Raw genomic sequence first — 8,757 nt, forward strand, 5'->3', positions numbered from 1 at the left:
TATACAGGCTGTCCCCCAAAATGTATACACACTTTGAATACCTACTAATTCCAATGGTTTTAAGCATAAGAAAGAAACAACAATGGATCTGTTATCTGTTAAAAGTGTGGGCACAAACAGGCAGTTGGACATTCCCTGAGAGGTCTCAGATTGGAAAGGGTGAAGGCCAGACTGAGGGGACCTTTCCCCGCCCTACCCCAGTGCATGAATTTCTGTACTGGGCTACTAGTCCTATAAAAGAGAAAATGCAAATTAACTATCCCTCCGCTACGCTCAAGCCACGTCCACCAGCCAATGAGGCGTGAGTATGCAATTTAACCTTCCAACGATGGCGGGTAATTTGCATACATAGAGCAGAGAGGGAGAGCCGGCAGCTTGGGGGGATGTGGCTCCCTCAGTCAGGGAAAACCCAGTGCGTGGGGAGCACCAGGAATGCTGGGAATTGTAGTTCTGGTGGCAGACGGATCTCCTAGACACTGAGACACTAGAGCAAAGTGAGCCTGGAGCAAGTTACTGTTGGAGTTGGGTGATGGAGGGAGAGCAAAGGTGAGAGACATAAGTAAAGTCAGAGTGTCAAGGAAAAATTAAAAGGAAGATATCCTGCAACTGCTAGGAAATCTCCACCAATGGAGCAAAGAAAAAAGAAAAGACCTCTACTATTCTGTGAGCACAAAACCAGACATGCCTGTGGGACCCAGGGGGAAGTAAAGACAGAGAAATACAGGACCTAGGGCACATGTCTTCACTTCCCTCCAGCCTTTCCCCCTTCTTTAATCTCCCAGTAACCATTTGCTCTTCATATCTACATTGTTGTCATTTAAATAATCCTATATAATAAAAGCCTAATATGCTAAATGTCCAGTCGTCCAGTCATTGGTTCAACTAATCAAAGTGTAATATGCTAATGATACGCTAAGGTCGCACAACCACTCGCTATGACATGCACTAACCACCAGGGGGCAGATAGTCAACTAGTCGACAGTTGCTATGATGTGCACTGACCACCAGGGGCCAGATGCTCTGACTGGTAGGTTAGCTTGCTGCTGGGGTCTGGCTGATCAGGACTGAGCTAGACGGGCCCGACATGCCCTGGAGCCCTCCAACAGTCCCTCCCTGGCTAGCCAACCTCCCACGTCCCTCCCCAGCCCTGATTGGTGGGGTTCCTCGGCCTGGCCTGGCGATCTGGGCTGAGGGACCCCCCACCCAAGTGCACACATTTCATGCACCAGGCCTCTAGTTTTAAATAAAAGGAGATCATGCTACCAACCCAGGCTGCTTCTGATAGTCATTTTTAATGTCTGTGGAATTTTTTTCAGCAACTTAATGCCTTTCGGGGGTAAGGGTTTATTGTTGCTGGGTTTCTACTAGGAAGCTTGGCAAATCCTGTCCTGGCCTTGGGCTGGTTCAGAGTCATCTCTCTCCCTGCTCAGATCTTCTTCGGGAAACTCTCTTCTATCAGTGGCCCCCACTGAGCAGGAAGGAAAATCCCCCAAGGGGCAGGGCACTCTTCTCCTTAGAAGCCAGGCTGACACCAGGCAGATCAGTAAAAGCCTGAGGCCTGAGCTTCTAGTACAGTCTCAAAGCAGACCTGAGCAACAGCAACATTTTAAATGACTTCATATGCTTTTATTTTTTTTATGTTTTAGGCTAATGTTTATTATGCGTGTCTATGTGCCAGACTGTGTGTGGAGAGTACAGCACACATTCTCTCATTTCATCCTGTCAGGCCATCAGGACAGGTGTTAGGTTATTAGCCCAGACTTACAGTTGAAGGTCACACCCCTAATGAGTGGAGATGTCAAGGTTCCAATGCAGATTGTCTGCTCAGCAACCTGGCCTGCCATTGAAGCCAAATAGTATCATGGGGCATTGCTGGAGCACAGGCCTTCCTTCCAGCTTCTCCCATGAGCCTGACGCCCTCTCAAACCCCGTGTCTCATCATCATGGGCAAATTTTCCCAGAGCACCTCATGTGCGAGGCATATAGCAGTCACCCGGAACATAAAGAACTGGAAGATTCAGTCGCTGTTCCCAGCACCTACATTCAGTGTGGAAGACTGGGAATTACATAGCCTAAGACAGAGCAAGCTGCCTTGTGTGGGTCATTATTGTTCTGTGAGCGCCTTCCTCCCTCATCTGCCTTTCAAATCTTCCTCATTGTTCATCTATCCCTCTAGCCCTCCTGTCTGCCTGTCTCCTTTATATTTATACCTTCTCAAAAGCTCTTGCTATCTCCCTGGCTTCTAAACTTTAATTCCCATTTTTCTTGGAGGTTGGGAAAGAGGTTGAAGAGGGAAGGGAGTCTGAATAATGGGTGTTCCCTCACTTATGAGCTCAGCTTCTCCCCTGCACCTCTAAACTGGCTCTGCACCTTCCCTGTGCCTCCAGTGCCTTCTGCTGCCCTGGGAGCCAGTGCATTTCCAGATTAGAGGGCATAATGTGGTCCTGTACTGCCAACCACTTCTTAAATCAGATGCTCACTTAGCACATCACCTTATTACAGGGAGCTTAGCGCTATTGTAGTCTTACCTACACTTTTACAATTGATTTTGGGCGGAGAAGAATTCAATTGTTGTGGGGTTCTACATGTTGAGTTTGCGTGCAAATTGCATTTTAGAAATTCAACTGCAGGCCATGGTGGCATTTATTAGTTTGGGACTCTAACAAGAAATCCACAGCTGGTTCAGCAAGATGGGGGGTGGGGGGCGTTATCTAGGAGGAAGCAGAAGAGAGAGCAGGTTCAAGAAAGCACCAGAATGGAACTCCCCTCTGCTTTCACTCTTGGGCTGAATGTGGGGACCCTGTGTTTGTGCAGATACTTTAGAGGCCTTTACATGTTGAGGCCAGGGAGGCTCAGTGAGCAGTGTTTGATGCAGCCCATGTAGTTTCCTCAGTATGCACTCAAGTTGACTCTTCCTGGGTGGATCTCTTGGTTAGTATTACTAGGATTTCCTTGGTAGGCATCTGCCTGGCGACAGGGCCATTTTGAAATACTAGAATAAACAATTGTTAGAAGCAAAAAATAAGTGACACTTATCAGGGTCTTTCCTTTCAGCATTCAGCCAGGTGGATGGGTCCCACGTTGTGTCCCAGCTAGCTGGACTCCAGATGCACAAGCTGGTGACACCCCTCCCTTGTGGCACCAACCCTGAGTCAGTCCATGCCCCATTGTAGGCAGCTGTCATTGACTCTCCCTCGTCCCCTTTTCTCACTATCAGCCCCTGAGAAGTGTTTCCCACTGATCTTACCTAGAATCACTATTACTTCCTTTGGAGGGTTCATCCTTCCCCCTGCTCCAACCTGCCTTCCTAGGACCTCCACCAGTTCCCCGCTTTCCTTATCTTTACCTATTGCCTATTGCCCACTTCAGAGCAGTTAGACATTTTACATACTATCCTAACTTTAACATGCATGGTAACTAGGACAACTTTCTAATTTAAGTGGACATAATGCTCCTGGAAGGCCAAAGACCTGGTAAAAGCACACATTGTATTATCTGAACAAAGGGTGCATTTTCTTTTTAAAAAATATGCTTTTATTGTTTTTTGGAGAGAGAGGAAAGGAGAAGGAGAGAGAGATAGAAATATCAACATCCAACCTGCATACCTGCTGCTGGGGATCAAGCCTGCAGTTCAGGCATGTATCCTGACCAGGTATTGAACTGGTGACCTTTGGTGCAAAGGTGAACACCCAACCTCTGAGCCACATTGGCCGGGTGCATTGTCTTGTAAGAGATTGTCACAGGATAAGTTATTGTTTTGGTTGAATTTTTTGGTGCAAAGGTGGACACCCAACCTCTGAGCCACATTGGCTGGGTGCACTGTCTTGTAAGAGATTGTCACAGGATAAGTTATTGTTTTGGTTGAATTGTGTTCCCCCAAGAGACACATTGAAATCCTAACCTCTAGTACTTTAGAAAGTGACCTTATTAGAAATTAGGTTCATGTCAGATACTAATTAGTTAAGATGAGGTCATAATAACATAGGGTGGGCCTTTAATTCAACATGACTGGTGTGCTATAAGAGATAAGAAAATGCCATGTGAAGATGAGACAGAGATGGGGGTGATACATCTACCAGCCAAGGATCTAACCAACCACAGGAAGCCAGAAGCGAGGCATGGGCCCAGTTGTCCCTGACAGCGTCCACAGAGAACCAACGTGCCCACATTCTGACTTTGGGTTTATGTCTTCCAGAACTGTGAGGGAATACCCTGCTATTTCTGTTGTTTTTAAGCCATCCAGTTGTGGTACTTTGTTGTGGCAGACCTAGAAACTAATCCAGTCCTCGAAGGGAAATTTGACCTTATAAATCATGTCTTCCCCCTCCACACACACACATTCAGGGAAGCCAGAAATAGGAGGTAATGAATGAGAGACTGAAGACTAGCCAAACAAGGCAACTGTTAACCAAATGCTGATCCTCATTCTGGTTCCAGTTCATAATGATGTGCCAATGTTGCTGGTAAAATTAAAAATAATAACAATAACCATGTAGGAGGCTTTTTATAAAGCTAAATGAAAGTACTGGAATAAGTCAGACTTTTGGTCCACGTTTACTCTTGTACTGATAAATATGCAATTGGTTAACTTTGTCAAGAAAGTAAACACATACAATATAATTTACAACCAAATTGTATTCTATAAATTTCCTGTGTTAAGCTTTGAAAAATATATGTATTTTTAGAATATTTGTTTAAACTTGTCAGTAATGCTTTGCTAGAAAGGGCTATCTTTCATTCTGAAATGGTCTCTTCTATGTTATTTTAAATTTTTACACTTTTATTAGTCCTCAAAATTCATAGCCTGGGAACTGCTATGTAAGCTCTTAAAACTCTACCCACCACTTGCAACCTTCCCTGATTTTTCCAAACTAGGGGTTCTCAACCTGGTTAATAACCCCCTTCAGGGGATATTTGGCAATGATGTAATCACTTAAGTTGGAGGATACTAATGGCATCTGCTGGATAGAGGTCAAAGATGCTGCTAAATGTTCTACAATGTATAGGACTGGCTCCTTCCCTCCCCCTAAAAAAGAAAAGAATTAATCTGCCCAAGATGTCTGCAGTGCTAAGTCTGAGAAACCCTGCTGAAGACCGATCTTAGTTGTATCCCCTGTGGCATCCCCAGCATTGTCTGTGTGCTCTAATTCTGGACATGTGCTTGTCCTGCATCTGGTTCTGCGTTTTCTCTAATTGCTTCCATGTCTGAATGGATGTGGGTTTTGATCCCAGCTTTTCCACTTATCTGGCTGTGTAATTTTGACCAAGTCACTCAACTGTACTGTGCGTCAACATCCATATCTGTAAAATGAGATAATAGTGTTTAACTCGGGGGTCATTTTAATGATTAAAGCCAATACACATAAATAATGTACCAATTGACATTTATTTAGTGTGTCCATGGGTCAAGGACTGTGCTAAATGCTTCTCACTTACTCTTCTAAACAACCCTGTGAGGTTAGTACAGTGATTGCCCTTTCAGTTCATTTACATTTGGTAAGCTGTAGCCATTTTCAGAATTATTTTTTCTTCCAGAGGGGGTCTTCGTGATGAAGAGACAGGTGACTGGCTGTTCTCTAGATTCTCGATCAAGGGCCCCTGCTTTGCATGTTTTGGTCCCAGTTTCCTTTCCAGTGGACTGGGGATTGGCTCAACTCCATATTCTTCTCCTCCTCTTCCTCCTCCTCCTCGAACCAGCCCACTTACACAGGCATGCCCTTCTCCTGGAGCAAGAGAACAAGCTTCAGTGAGCAAGTTCATTCCAAGCCTTTGCTTTCCTCAGGTCTGCTAACATCCCATTGGCCAAAGCAAGTCACATGACCAAGTTAAGGGGTGGGGCTTGTGCCTCTCCCAGAGGAGGGAGCCCACTGCTGAGTGATATATGGCCAAGGGGATGGATCAGGAAAGGGTAAGACTCCGGGGCCATTAACCAACCCACCACAAGTTTTCCACTATAACCCATTCAATCAATGCCACTCCTGCTACTGGGGAGTGTTGGTCTCTTGCCCCTGCCCGAGAAATCAGTGTCATCTCAGCAAGGTGTTTTCCCTCCCTTCTTCCCTCCTCGGATGGTGACTCATGCACTGGGGATGGAGGATGGACGGCTCCTGGCCAGGACCCCATGCTCTCTTGCCCATGGATCTGTGACTGGGGCAGGCCTACTGGGTATTCTCCTGGAGGCCAGAGGAACAAAGGCTGGGCAGATTCTCCCTCACTCCCAGCTAATACAGAATGTGTAGACAAAGAGCGCTATTAAGACAGAAGGGGGAAGAAAGGGCCACTTTGAAAAGCCTTTAGAAAGCCTTCTTTCCCATCTGTTCAGCCCGAGGGAAGGCTCTGTTTTCTGTTTTAAAGAATTTGTAAATTCATTACCAACAAGTAAAATGTGCAAAGCACATGCAGAAACATCAAGGTTTGATCCACCATCTGCTGGGAGCTGCCTCCATGCTAGGATGTGGAGTGGGCACTGGCCCATCGGGCCCCAGAGGTGCACACAGGCAGGGGTCTCCCATCATGCTTTACTACATGTGGGGAAGGGGCTGTGCTCAGAGGCTCTGGAACCTCTCCCACTCTCTTTCTGACCCCAACCCTCATTTAACACTCTGGAGCCAAAGAAAGCCAATGGTTTGCTGTAAAGTGTAGAGGAACATCATCTTAGCTTGCACAGACTCTGAGCAGAGATGGGGCAAAGCTCACCTTCAAGGCACTTCTGTTCTGAGCTCCCAGCCTCAGTGGGACCAGCTTGGCTACATGGCAGTGGGAAGAGCTACTGGCATGGCTTTCTCCTGTGCAAGAGATTTCTTCCAAAGCCCTATACCAGCCTCTGTTCCTGCTGGTTCCAGAGAAGTTTGGACTTGGCCCCTGGTGTGGTGGCCTCCTGGCTGCCTGCTTCTGTTCCTCTGCTCCCCAGCAGCTACAGCTGTGGCTATGTGATGAGTCCATGCAGACTCCCAGTGCCCTGGGCCCTGAGGCCAACCCCAGCTTCATCTCAGGAAGAAAGGAGCGGTTCCACACCACATCCATATTTGCTCTTGATCCCAGGCATTCATGGCCCAGCTAAAACACCCCAACTTCAGCCACGTCTGTAATTTCACCAACTGCACCCCATGCAGGTTTCTGAATTGACACTCTGGTGGGTGCCCCGTTTCCTCCTATGTTTTGCATGCCTAACTCTTGCCCTTTGGCCCAGGGAAGAAAGTCTGATCCCTCATTCAGACTAGCAGCTAGTGCCTGGCTGCCATGCCTGGCCACCACAGCTGACATTACAGGCTTGCCTCAGTTTACCTTTTGAGCTTGGCCATTTGGGCTTCTGTGCACTGTCTATTGAGGGACTGGCCACAGATGCCCCTTCAGCCCCCTCTCCAGCTGTCCACTGCTGCCTGCATTTACTCTCTGTGGCATGTTCTACAGGCATTGCCCCCCTCATCCCTGTGCTGGAGGGAGTGGAGTGTCCCAACACAGATAAAATATAGAGCGCAGGAATCTCTGTAGATGCCCCAGTCTAGCCACTTACTAGCTGAGTGACACTTCATTCATTTCACAAATATGTTTGATGCCAGGCACATTTTTAAGCGCTGAATAAGCAAGCTAAGCAGGGCTCTGCCATCAGGGACTTTATACTGAAATTGAGGGGGGGAGACAATAAATTCAAATAAGAAAAGAAAATCCAAATTGTGATAGCTATATGAAGAAAATAACACCAGATAAATCAAACAGTAAGTAATGGAGGTGGGGGTGATATGGAGGGGAACTTGAAATAGAGATGTGGGTCATGAGAAGGAGCCAGACACCTGGTGATCTGAGAGACTCGGACTCCAGCGACAGTGCTATAGTTGACAAGAGGCCATCTGCATGTGCATATGTTTGGAAATAGGATCAACAGTATGCACAGTTATGTGAGACATGAGTTACAGACAAGAAAATCTCACCCCCCCCTCCAACTATGATAAACTCTGGTGCCCTTCCTATAAAGTGGTTATGTACACTTAGCAGGCATTCAATAGTATAATAACTATAAAATTGAATGTGAACCTGGCCCCGATGATTGATTTGGATCTTATTTTGGCAACAAAAGAAACAAGCAAGAAACATTCCCATAGTGCCTGGCCTGCCAAGGGACAATAATTTGGTGTAGACTGTTGGACTCACTGTGTCCTCTTTCTCCTAGGCCTTTGCATGTGCAGTCTTGGGACACTAGCCGGCTGCTCATCCACCCTCACCTGGCATACTCCTTATTCATCCTTCAGGTTTCTGCTAGAATATAATGTTCAAGGACTTCCTAAGATAAGACTAGGCTCCTCTCCTCCAATCCTCCTGCTCATTTCCTGGGCTGCTTACATCCTGTCTTAGTTTATAGGACTTAAGGACCAGATACCACGACCTATTCTAGAATTTCAGCTCATGGCAGATACCCCAGTTTGCTGAACAGGTCAAGAAACTTGCTCCCAGACCCATGCCAGTCTGCCAGAGAGACTTGTGGGAGGTTCTCCTTTCGCTTTTGGCGCTATGGACCGGACAAGAGCCATCTGCTCCTGTAAGAAACACATCCTGTAATCCTGTGCCACACTGTGTAGAGAGATCCTTGTGGGAGATTCAGCTTTCCCTTTTGGAGTTTCAGAACGGAGAAGAGCCATCTGCTGCTGAAAAATAAGTAGGGGAGAAACCAAGATGGCGGCATAGGTAAACACCGGAGTTTGCTGCCTCGAACAACCACTTCAAAAATACAACTAAAAGACGGAACGGACATCATCCAGAACC

Source organism: Myotis davidii, unplaced genomic scaffold, assembly GCF_000327345.1.
Source record: "Myotis davidii unplaced genomic scaffold, ASM32734v1 scaffold448, whole genome shotgun sequence".
Classification (NCBI taxonomy): domain Eukaryota; kingdom Metazoa; phylum Chordata; class Mammalia; order Chiroptera; family Vespertilionidae; genus Myotis; species Myotis davidii.